Source organism: Camponotus vicinus, unplaced genomic scaffold (genome assembly GCF_025532165.1).
Source record: "Camponotus vicinus isolate PSW18456_S1 unplaced genomic scaffold, iyCamVici1.0 SCAF_1, whole genome shotgun sequence".
Taxonomy (NCBI): domain Eukaryota; kingdom Metazoa; phylum Arthropoda; class Insecta; order Hymenoptera; family Formicidae; genus Camponotus; species Camponotus vicinus.
Window position 1 is genome coordinate 25,643,498 of NW_028141945.1, and position 13,058 is coordinate 25,656,555.

At 30.4% G+C, this 13,058-nt stretch overlaps 1 pseudogene across 1 annotated transcript; it reads right to left on the reverse strand.

Annotated features, from left to right (window-relative positions):
* Positions 1-1,329: 1,329 nt before the first annotated feature.
* Positions 1,330-12,524, reverse strand: LOC145959859 (proto-oncogene tyrosine-protein kinase ROS-like; annotated as a pseudogene). Its single transcript, XR_014435197.1, has 9 exons — positions 11,412-12,524; positions 10,448-10,589; positions 7,063-7,156; positions 6,273-6,923; positions 4,602-6,048; positions 3,271-3,372; positions 2,870-3,087; positions 2,134-2,607; positions 1,330-1,904 (listed from the first exon to the last, which is right to left on the reverse strand). The product of XR_014435197.1 is annotated as a proto-oncogene tyrosine-protein kinase ROS-like (transcript).
* Positions 12,525-13,058: the final 534 nt, after the last annotated feature.

The following is a 13,058-nucleotide window of genomic DNA, read 5'->3' on the forward strand; positions in this document are numbered from 1 at the left end:
TGCGACATGGAGCGATACTTTTGGAACGAGTATGCTGACGTGATTGCTGTTTATGGAGAGGCCCATTATTACGGGCGTACAGCAGCAAGGGTCTAAACTTAAAGTTGGTAAAATTAGTGCTTTGAAAAGGTCTCGAGAAGGGCTACAAGAATATACAATAAAAAGTGGAGGGTTCCATTTCAAAAATTCAAGGTGACCTTATCGTGACCTTGGCGACGCCATTCAAGGTCAAACACATGGCGCCAGTAAATAGACCTTTTTACACCCTACAACTTTTGTTTGAAACAATTTTTTGTAAAACTTTTATTTTTTGTGATATTTCGAGGTCCCGACTCTTTCGAACACTCCGTATGCCGTAGCGATGTAATGACACGTTTCCGACCCCAAGTTCATTTGCAAAAAATGATTCTTATGGTGCCCCCGACAATCTCTGAAAATTTTTCGCATGAATTTCCGAACACCCTGTATATACAGGGTGCCTGGCGTACAGCGGATTGTCTCGCAATCTGCAGTGATACGGTCACGAAGATCTTGAATATCACGCACAGGTGGCATTTTTGAACGTGTCCGTGAATCGATGCATCGACGTGTCACTGCTTGTATTCAGGAAAATGGTGAATATTTTCAACATTTATTGTAACATACTCAAGGTCACATTAAAACCAAATGTAAATAAGCCTAATTAAACGATTGTCGTCTACAATAATTAATCCTAAATTTTTCCTTGTGTAAGTAATACAGCTAACAGTATTTTCAACATAACTCCTGAAATAAGCATTTCCGCACCTATGTCCATATAACATTTTTTCATCCTTCAGGTGTGAAGAATATCTCCTTAAATTTTTGACATTTTTAGAACACCCTGTATATATGTATAAACAATATTTTTTTCAACATGTATAATTAATTTTCGACATTATATATGACCGATAATTACAAACTGAATTGTAAAATTTATGAGTGAAAAAGAAAACGCGAATAATATCCTCTATAATTATATTTCTGAATATATAATTATAATAATATAATTAGTTTTGAATTTATAACAGTTATGTGTGAATTTTTTTTACATCATTCGATATATATATATATATATATATATATATTTTTTTTTTTATCTTTATATTTAATGACTTACTATATATTCAAATTATATTGATGACAATTATATTGATTACAAAAGTACGCAGTTGTAAAAATGAACTACATTTATTTGCTCTATTTGTATTTTCGAGTAATCGAAGCGAAATCTAATGATTGCAATTATATATATATATATATATATATATATATAATCGCAATCATTAGATTTCGCTTCGATTACTCGAAAATACAAATTAGCGTCTGTATCACATTGTTTACAATCATGAAAACGGATGTTTTTTTTTTATCAAAATTTTATGGAAGGTAAGATTAAAAAAATTTCTTTTATCTTCATTGATAAATCTAATATTAAGATCAAACATGAAAATAACAGAATCAATTTAAAAATATTTTTCTACATTAATTATTGTATCGTTTGGAAAATAAGATAAACAATAATTTAATTATATCGGCTAAAGAATATCGACTGGACTCAGTAAGGCATCTTCTATGTTCCTTCTTAATGCTATAATATTTTTCAGACAAAATTTAAAATTTGGTCTGGCATCCGCTGTACTCCAGCAACGCAGCATCAACTGGTACAACGTTGACGGACAGTTAAGAGTCATTGGCAACCTGCCTCCATCACGTACATATTTTATCACTTCTTCATTAGTTTTGGCAATATAGGGTTGCTCACCCAACGATGTAATTTCCCACATTAAAATCCCAAATGACCAAACATCGCTTCGAGAAGTAAATATTCCGATCACCAAAGATTCCGGTGCCATCCATCGAACAGGAAGCAAACCTTCTCCTTTCTAAAACATGATTTTAACAAAAATTTAATTTTCTAGTTTAAGTTGTTCATTTTTAGAATATGTGCAAAATGAAAAAACGTTCAGTTATCTCTTGCTTTATATAAATAGAAACTATTTAAAATTGATATTACTTAAAGAAACAATGCACAATACTATTATAATAAAAAGATGAAAAGCATTTCCAAAAAAATTCATTTTTAATAATTAATTTTTTTAATATTGTATTTACCACGCGATAATAATCATCGTTGTAGACATCTCTAGCTAGTCCAAAATCTCCAATCTTGATGACACGAGTCTCGCGATTTCTCGATGATACTAAGCAATTGCGACACGCTAGATCTCTATGTACGAAACGCAACTCTTCCAAGTAGCAACAACCTCGCGCAACATCTTCGCACATGGCGAGCAAATCCTGCAAACGCAGAGCATACGAATCTGACGCTTGCAAATTTCGACAATCTTTCAAATATTTTAACAGATCACCAGTTTCCATCAATTCCAACACTAATAATGGAGAATCCTCATCTAAACAAACGGCCAACAATCTTAATATATGTTTGTGTCGAAAATGATTCATAAGCTTGGCTTCCTTTAAAAATTTCTTTTTCTCATTGGAAGAAGCATTTTTTCGAAGCATTTTTATTGCAGCGGATATCTCTGTGCTCGATCTTTCTAAGTTCTTCACAGTTCCTTGATACACCTGCGAAATATTTCACACAAATTTACATGAGTACTTTATTAGAAAATGTATAGTTTAATGTCAAGTAATATTAATATATTTTATTTTATATTAAATAATTCAATGAAAAATATATAATAAATATGTTGTCTCATCTAAATTTTATATTACTTATAATCTATTATAAGAATTCATGTAATTTATATCTTTATTAGAAAATACATATCTGTTTCGTTGATCCAAAAATTAATTTGAAACATTGCTTGAAAAAATTAATTTTTACCGTTCCGAATGCGCCGCTACCAATAAGTTTTGTAAATGTAATTTGTTTACGTGCGATTTTAGTTATCGCATATTCATCCGGATTATAATGTAACATAGGACTGTAAATCATATTGAATTGAGTGTTTCGGCAAGGTATTTCATGTAGAGTCTCCAATTCTATATCGGTCATTGTTGAAGACAAAAATTGTTCATTATTACTTCTTCGTTGACGATACACTGTTATAAAATTTCGACTTAATTATGTAATAATATGTATTATAAAATTTTTCGTTTTTTAGTAAATTTATTCAATTAGTTTTATATAAGTAAATTACTATTTTCAGTAAGTTCTTAGATATTATATCAGATATATATGTATAATCTACAATTCAAGTCGATACCTACATCAAATATACTTACAATAATAAAAGTAGCAGACGCAGATTATAGTAACTACAACGATAAAACTCAATAATAATAAGTAATATTTTTTCTCTATTATTCCAGGAGTGCTCGAAATATCTATATTAAGCAAAAATATAATTTTAATATCTTCGTGTGTGTATGTTTTTACAAATTTATTTTTACTTATGACTTTATTACAAAAATTTAATTTTTTTAAATTTTAGGCCTATTCATATCAAAAAAAATTAGCACATAATATTATAATATCTATGCAGCACAGAATGTTACAACTACATTGCAATAATATTGCAATATTACAAATTGCAATGCAACATTACGGAAACATTGTAGAAATATAAATTAACAAAGTATGAATTAGATATTAGCAAAATGATATTTATATTTTGAAAACAGTGTAAAACTATAACACTCTTTAATTTATCTATAAAAATAATGTAATGATATATTTTTTATATTTGTATATATGCGATGAATTTTACTTTTTGCAGAAGTCAAATGAATTAATGACCCAGAAATAATATCAGTCGAGTTAATGTAATTCTAAGCTAAAGATAAGCATTGCTATTTTTTTATTAAAATATAGATAACATTTTATATCAATGTTACAATATATTTTCTGATATATTTTCACTTTATGTACGAAAACGATGTTAATCTTCAAAGATAATATATTTTTTTATTATATTAAGAATAGATACTATTAAATCTATCATTATATTTTTTTATGCATTTTTATGTATTTTTCACATGCAAATATATATAATTATAACGGATTTTTAAAATTTTCAAATAAAAATATAATTATTAATGTTTAATTAATTCTATAACTAATGTTTATATATGTATAAAGTACCCATTATAAGAGTATATTGAACATTTAAAATAAAAAAAGTGATTCGTAAGTAAGAGTTTAAAGTAATTTTGTATAAAAATATAATATTTTATGTTATATGATTATGTTTAAATATAATTTTGCAATATATTATCTTAGATATGATTATCTTAGATATTGCAAACTTCTATTTATATCAAGCTTTTTAATTTAATTATATGTTTCCAAAATATTTATCTATCAAAAACAAAAATATTTTATACGTAATATTATTAAATGATTGCAATAACATTGCATTCTTTTCAATATATTACACTGTAATATTGCTACAATGTTTCATTGTAAAAAGCGGACATCTTAACTTTATCACATCTTATAACAATGATTCAGCAGAGTTTCGCAATCGATTTGCAATATTGCAATGTTTCAATGAAATTATACTTCAATATATCTGCAACCTTATTGTGCTGTATGGGTATTTTTATTTGCTTACCACGTTTGCTATCAAGTGTTGAAAAAATAAATCTTTCATCATCCGGCCATATAAAAATTTCGTCATATTCAAGGTATTTCAATATCAAGTGAAACTTGTATAAAGTTCCCGATTGTAAATTTCCGATATGGTATATTATTTCTTTGTTATAATTCATTTTAATATATTTCGTTGTTTGCCACTTTTCTGTTGCAATGTCTTTGTACTCTAGTGTAGAAAAAACCGTCACATTAATGTTTGAAATCCATGAAATGTACATGCTATTTATGTTGGCCTCGCTCAAAATAATATTGTTTGGTTCTGAGTATATGTGATCGATCTTGCTTAAACTCTCGTTGTAGAAATCGCTGAAATTGCTTGGATACACACGCACGTATATCAAGTAATCTTGTACTGGTAGCGACAAGTTAATCTTTGTGAAAAATCTGCCATCTGCCATACGTTTCGGCACATTGATAAATTGTTTGCTCTTTTGTTGCGTGCTATTCACTAATGTAACTGACTTCCAATGCACTTTGTAGGTCACAGCCACGCAGTTCTTGAGTGGCATTCAATGAACTACTGCTATAGTAGGCGTCAGAGCTTGAACACTTATGTCTTCCGGTGCATTGAGCTTGCCCGGATTAGTTTTTATTAGTATCATATTCGAGTCGAATGGATTTATCGATAATTGATCAAAGTAATAATTGCTTAAAGTAAACTTCAACTTGTATTCTGTAAACGGTGTTAAGTTCTCAATTTCATAATATCGCTCGTACGTCTGTACATTAAATTCTTCAGATTTGTTGAGATTGTTGTCTACACAATGGCTTACGGAGATAGTATATATAGTAGTTGGTAAATTATATTTTTTGCATCCACTCTTTATAACCGGCTCCGGAAGATTTACAATGATGCTGTTTGTCGTTGCAGTCACATTCTCAAAATTATAAACTTTTTCGTAAGGTGTCAGACATCTCATTGGAGGATATGGTTGTAAAGATTTATCAAAAGCGTAAATTCCATATACAGAATATTTATCTGAGCCTATTATTATCTTTTCAACATAATCGTCTACATTTACGCTCTTGAGACTTGCGTATTTCTTTTTCGAAACGTAGATATGATGAGTACGTTGAAGCCGATTCTTTGCTAAAACGTAAATGTTTGTTTTGTCAATCGTCATAAATTGATTCTAAAATCATCACTTATTTCTTTCGTGTGTAAAATCGTATTGCACATAGAAAGGTTAATGTTTGTGACAGTTATGTAATAAAGATCTATCCAGTAAATTAACGGCTCCTCATTATTCATGTTGTCAATTATCATATGATTTATAACAGGCGCAGGACGAAATTGGCAAAGGGATGAATTTGTCTGAACAATTTGCACGTTTTTTCCATCGAAATGATACTTCATTATATCATATTCTTTATTCGTCCAATTGTACGATATGCGATATAAAATTCTAAAAAATATATAATTATTTTACTCATTATAAAACATTATTTTAACAAAAACAGAAACTTATATTTAGTAAAAATTCGAAATTCTTATAATTATATAATAACTTATTATTATTTTTTACTTATGATCTTAATTATAAAACCACGTAAAATTATAAAAACATTACAAATTTGCATAAATCTTTAATGGAAAATTATTTTTTCAGGTGAACGGTAGTAAACGTACCCCATAGACGGTGATACAATTAAATAGTCAAAAGTAATTTCTGCTTTGAAAATTTCATCAAATTTAATTATGCCATTTTCCCACATTGTTACGTCGAACTTTACAATGAAAGAGTAGTCTGCATCTTGATAGGCTATATATAGATTTCTTGCTACCCAGTCAAGACAGAGATATAGCTTATATAGCTCATCATCAAAGCTAGCTATTTTTGTGATACTATTTTCAGTAATCTCCAATGTCATTAGATTATTACTGTGCATCCAATAAATTTTATGTTCTTGTGCCCAGTAAGCGACATCTATTATGTCCGATTGTTCAACGAGATTATTAATAGTATTTGAATCTAAGTCCAATATGTGGATGCCAGCCGTCGTTACTAATAATAATTTAGGTATTGGATTTTCATGAGTAGTCAATACATCGATTAAATCCGAGTAAGGACCAGCAATAACTTCAGTATGTGCACGTACTCGGAAATAATATGTCGTATTAGGTTTAAGATTGTGCACCGTGTGCTCCAATTTTGTAGTTGTGATATTTTTATCGTCGCAGATTTGAATCTCTTTTAAGTCCTCGATGAAAAAACATTGCACTGTATATTGCAATGTGTATCCTTGTATTATTTCATCGGTAAATTCAGGTTGGTTCCATCTGTAAAAAAATAAAATTTTAGCCATTTTATATTTAACAAAATTATAACAGAATTGATATTTTGATATAATTATGTCGTTGAATTTAAGAAAAAGAGAGAAAAATGAAAGAATACAAACTGAGAATTTAAATTCTTTACCTCAATGTCACAAAAATGTCGTTTACTTTTTTTGTGAATTGACTGTCGAATTGTACAAATGCTCTGAGAGATGTTGGCTTGTTCAAACTGCTTTCTAGAGATTTTAAGATCGTACATATTAACATAATTATATATAAGATTAAGTGGATTATCTCAGTAAATCAGAAAGAACAATTTAATATGAAAATACCCTGGTAGAAATTGCCTTGCCGGCGCCATAACACCTGTCAAGCGCCATGTAAGTTTGCCACGTCACAACCTTATTTTCAAAAACTGAAAAGATCCACACCAGAACCATGGTCGCGGCCGATATATAAATGGCGTATTATAAAATTAAACGGGCGCAGATTTGGATTTGACTGGGCTTCTGATGCGGTCCATACTTGCGCCACATCAGATGCTCAGACATCTTTTCGCTTTGTCAAAAAAGATAACATAAAAAAGACACAATATATGACACGTGTTTCTTCACTTGCCGCAACGCGGCGACACCAGACTTAACTAAACTCGTATTCAATTTTTTATGAAGTGTGTATAAAGGACTGGTACACACATGAGATCTAAAGTATATCTTTTTTCTTTTGCGAATAGTATCGCCGAAAAGAGGACGCTGCTCACACCTACACCATCAGAGAGCCATGGCTCTCTGATTGTGTGCAAGTGAACCGCGTTTTCTTCTTAACATCACTTTATCAATTTAATTTAATTTAATTTCTGACAAACTGAATTTAAAAAAAATTATTTAATAATGTAGATTCCTTGTGGGATTCAACATTTTTTTCCTTGTTGGATTCCAGATTTTTTTTTCCAATTTTAGTAATATTTTTAGGCGACTTGGTGGGGAGTGGCTCATTGGCACACAGTACAATTGGACACGTTGCAATTGCACACCGTGCTATTAGACACATAAGATTGCGCACCGTTCGATTGGACACGTTACATTTGCCCACCGTTCAATTGGACACAGTTCTTTTGCGCACAGTTCTTTTGCGCACCGTTCGATTGGACACGTTACATTTGCCCACATTACATTTGCCTACATTACTTTTGCCCACATTACTTTTGCGCACATTATTTTTGCCTACAGTTCAATTGCGCACATATACTTTTCCATGCAAAGGGAGGTTCCACATTGGTTTGCAACGTGGTGGGGGGGCGGGGGGCGGGGGGCGGGTGTGCAGCTGTGCGTGTACTTTGGAACCCAAACTGGGATTCCACATGGGTTTATAAAACTATGGGCAAAAGTAATGTGGGCAAAAGTAGTGTGGGCAAAAGAACTGTGTCCAATTGAACGGTGGGCAAATGTAACGTGTCTAATCGAACGGTGCGCAAAAGAACTGTGCGCAAAAGAACTGTGTCCAATTGAACGGTGGGCAAATGTAACGTGTCCAATCGAACGGTGCGCAATCTTATGTGTCTAATAGCACGGTGTGCAATTGCAACGTGTCCAATTATACTGTGCGCAAATGAAGGCTTCTCGACTTGGTGCTGTGTAGGAAGTTTTTTATCAATAGTCAAATAGTTCAGTAGTATTTTTTCGTAAAGCAATATTACGCTATACTGCAGTAATTCCGCATCTGCCCTATGACAATACCTTATTAGGACCATGTTAATGCCATGTTAGCACCACACAAAATTCATTTCAACGTGGCGCCAGTGGGCAAAATGTGACGATTTCGAGGATGGCGCTTACCAGCGTGTCATGCCAGCTCCTTAAGTGGCAGTGTGGCACGCTGGCCAATGCCATACAAACGCTCGATCAAAATTTCTACCAGGGTAAAGGAAAAAGAAAAAATAAATAAAAAAGTAAACTACAAAATATGGAAACTAGCACAGTATTGACCTTTAAAAAAATAATATAAAAATATGGTAATTATGCAGATATACGGAGCCACTTCCGATTTCAATAATTTTCACATATGTTGTCAAGGTCAACACTCTGAGTATTGTTATAAAGATTTTAGCCCGCGCTCGTTGTTTATTAATAAATTATTAACCAAAAGAGTTTAATGAATAGAACAGAATTTTACATCATAGAATGGTTATATGACGTGTACACACACACACACACACACACACACACGCGCGCGCGCGCGGGGGGTGCAAGGGGGGCCTTCGGCCCCCCCTCCCGCAACCACCCCGCCGGTAGGGGACGCATTGCAAAGAGTTAAATCACAATGGATATATGCTGTAAGTTATAAAGCGAGGTCCACCTTGCCTACCGGCGGGGTGGTTGCGGGAGGGGGGCCGAAGGCCCCCCTTGCACCCCCCGCGTGTGTGTGTGTGTGTGTGTGTACACATATATTTGTGATAATTTTTAATTGTATTAAATTGTATTAAATTCTATATAAATTAAATTGTATTTAAAATTACTATTTTTTTATATAACAGTTAAAATAGTAGGTTTATGGGAAAAATGCATATAACCTTTTTTGTAGAGTTTTTCAACGGCTTTATTTTTTGCTTAAAATTTTTTCTCTCAAATCAATATTTTCGGAGATAAAAAGCATTAAAATTGTGAAATTCTTTTGTTAATAACTTTTAAATAAACAACGAGCGCGGGCTAAAATCTTTATAACATTATTCAGAGTGTTGACCTTGACAACATATGTGAAAATTATTGAAATCGGAAGTGGCTCCGTATATCTGCATAATTACCAAAAATTTTTTCCGTCATTTAAGATTTAGAAAAGTAATTGTTAATTCATGGCAAAAACGAATAAATAACTTTTAATTATATGATAAGTACTTTTCCAAAAATTCCTGTAACTTAAGAAATCAGAAGTATAATATTTGCGATTGCTTTGAAACAAAGTAGCAAATTAATAAAATTTACTTTACCTTAAATCATGACAATTTTTATGTACAATGTTCTCTCTAAAAGTGAATCAGTGTATTATCACTGTAATCAGTGCTGTACTTATAACTGTTTGTAATCAGTGAGTATTTACTGTTTTTATCAGTGAGTATTAACTGTTTGTAATCAGTGAGTATTTACTGTTTTTCAGTGATAATACACTGATTCACTCTAATGAAAGTAGTATATATACTACTTTCACTAATATATATACTACTAGTAGTATACATACTACTTTCACTAGAGTGAATCAGTGTATTATCACTGAAAAACAGTAAATAGTCACTGATTACAAACAGTTATAAGTACAGCACTGATTACAGTGATAATACACTGATTCACTTTTAGAGAGTTATGTTTATATTATGCTTTTCTATTTCTTTTTGGGCGGAATTAGAATTTATATTCTTCTCACTACTGGAAGATACTTTTAGATTTGATTTCTACTCTCTCTTGAATTTAAATTATATTTACACTTTTTCGTCATAGATTTTGTTATTAATGTTTTATGCATTTTTTGCAACTTACCGATAGATTCTGGGATGATAGAAATACTTGCAAGTATAACTTCATCGACTTCTCGCTCATTTCTCACAGTACTATCAGAATGACTCCGGTCAGATTTGAAATTTAGTATATGATGATCACTTTTCTCGGAAATTGAAATATCCTCCATAAAGTATAACATACGAAAAGAATTAAGTGAATATCATTGAAGTGGTTGTTTCTGGTGCTTTTAATGATAAATAATATAAATTATAAAATTAAACGAAAAATTGCCATTCGTTTTTTGTTTGCTTAATAATACCGGTTTGATATATACCATTCCTAAATGATATATATTGAATGTGATGTAGTTTTATTCATATCGTAAAATCTATTTTTTATTTATTTTTTTAAAGACATCTTGTATATCAAACATAACTCATATCAAAAAGAAAATCAATCAATAGGTTAACAAGAGTCAATGAGGATTCATAACAGCTTTTAGCAAACAGTACAAGCGAAAGTGTAGCTCTTTGCAATTATTAAAACAATTTTGTCTAACGATTTGATTCTTTCTCATGATAGGTTAGTTAATTCTTCTCAATTATACCGTAACTCAAATTTCTTTTCAAAAATTTGCCGATATTATTAAAAAGTTATATTAATGTTTGTACTTCAAGAATAAAAAGGTTAAAAATATTGTTTCTTTACAGTTATTAAGTATTAGTCACAGAAATTATATAAATTCTTTTATTTATTTATAACCTTGTCAAGTTTTTTCTCGATTGTCATTATATTTTTAACAAACAAATCCTGGAAATGATAATTATAATAAACCGATAGTATAAACCGATAATGCCTCGATAAGAATATGTGCACATAATTATATATACTCATGGATAGGAGTATAGAAAAAATATATAACTTATTATCATTCATTTTTAGTCACACTACTAGCTGCAATAACATTCAATTGTTTCTTAATCAAGCAAAAAATATCTCTTACCTGCGTCTTTAAATCCGGACACATGGAAACACTTTTTTTCTGGAGGCTGTTTGAAGTGGTATAATCGTTCGGCGTGAGAGTTGCCTTTGTTAGTACTACACCTTTCAATAAAACACATAAAATTGTTCCAAACATAATTTGCATCTTCATAAACGTGTGCACTCAATCAGTTCCCGTTGAATCCTCAGTTAATTGTTTTTTTCACTCTACTAATTCTGATGTGCTAATCGCGAATTGATATTAATTCATATATATATATATATATATATATATTTTTTTTTCGATAAATTTCTTCAAACTCAGTTTTAACGTATCACAAGTTATTATTTTCTAATATTATTTTAGATTTTAGATTTCTCTTTATGGTCGATTACAATATATATCTTAAGATTAAGTTATGGAACTCTTAGTAAGCAAATAATTTCTATTTTTTTTAGGAGAACAAATGGCAATGCGAAATGATACATATTTATTTCATTATATCGCGCGAACACTGGAATATAATTATTATCAGCTTTCCTTTTTAATTTATTATAGTACAAAAGCAGTCGATAAAAAGATAATAATCGCAACCAAATTACAACGATCAAAGAAGTTATAGAATTACAGATCTTGTAACATTTTCATCCATATATTTAAACGCACGCAGCATGTAATCGAATTCACTTAAATATTTGCTATATCTTTGATTTTATTATAAATGTAATTATGACAATTTGTTTGTACGATTGTATTACTACGTACAATTGTGTTACTACGTATGCTTTTCAAAATCCATTATTCGTACACAATTTTCTGTGATATTCATATGATATTCATATGATGCAGTTTGAATCAAACGATAAGTAACGCGGTAGCGTGTTTTGGCTAGCGATCACAATAGTAACTGACTTCAAATGATAAATCTGATCATGTGTTGCCATGACGTCTTATTAGCTGCATTCCGTGGTAATTTATTTATTTTTCTCTGCGGAGATACTCGGCTTATTCCAAAAAGAATTAAAATCTTTAAAAATTGTTTGACAAAATAGTTATATATATAAAACAAAAATAATTCTATATATAAATAAAAATAGTTCTATATATAAATAAACATAGCTCAATAAGAAGACTTATCGCTTTCCTCCGACGGGCAAATTTTCTTACGCGCTGCGCTCATTTCCCGGTCATTGCTCTTGCTCTATCACAAACAAAGTTTAATAAAATTTAATAAACAATTATATATATATATATATATATATATATATATATATATAAAGTTAAAGTATAAAAGTTTAATAAAATTTAATAAACAATTATATATATATATATATATAATTGCTATATATATATATATAATTGTTTATTAAATTTTATTAAACTTTTATACAATTATATATATATATATATAATTGTTTATTAAATTTTATTAAACTTTGTTTGTGATAGAGCAAGAGCAATGACCGGGAAATGAGCGCAGCGCGTAAGAAAATTTGCCCGTCGGAGGAAAGCGATAAGTCTTCTTATTGAGCTATGTTTAATGTACAGTTTTGCCTATTTTTATTATAATCCACAACTCACAGTACAAAAATATCATACACTTTATATACAAAAAAAGAGATTTAATTATTTTGAGCGAATAACTAATGAACGGATCTTTATTCCGCG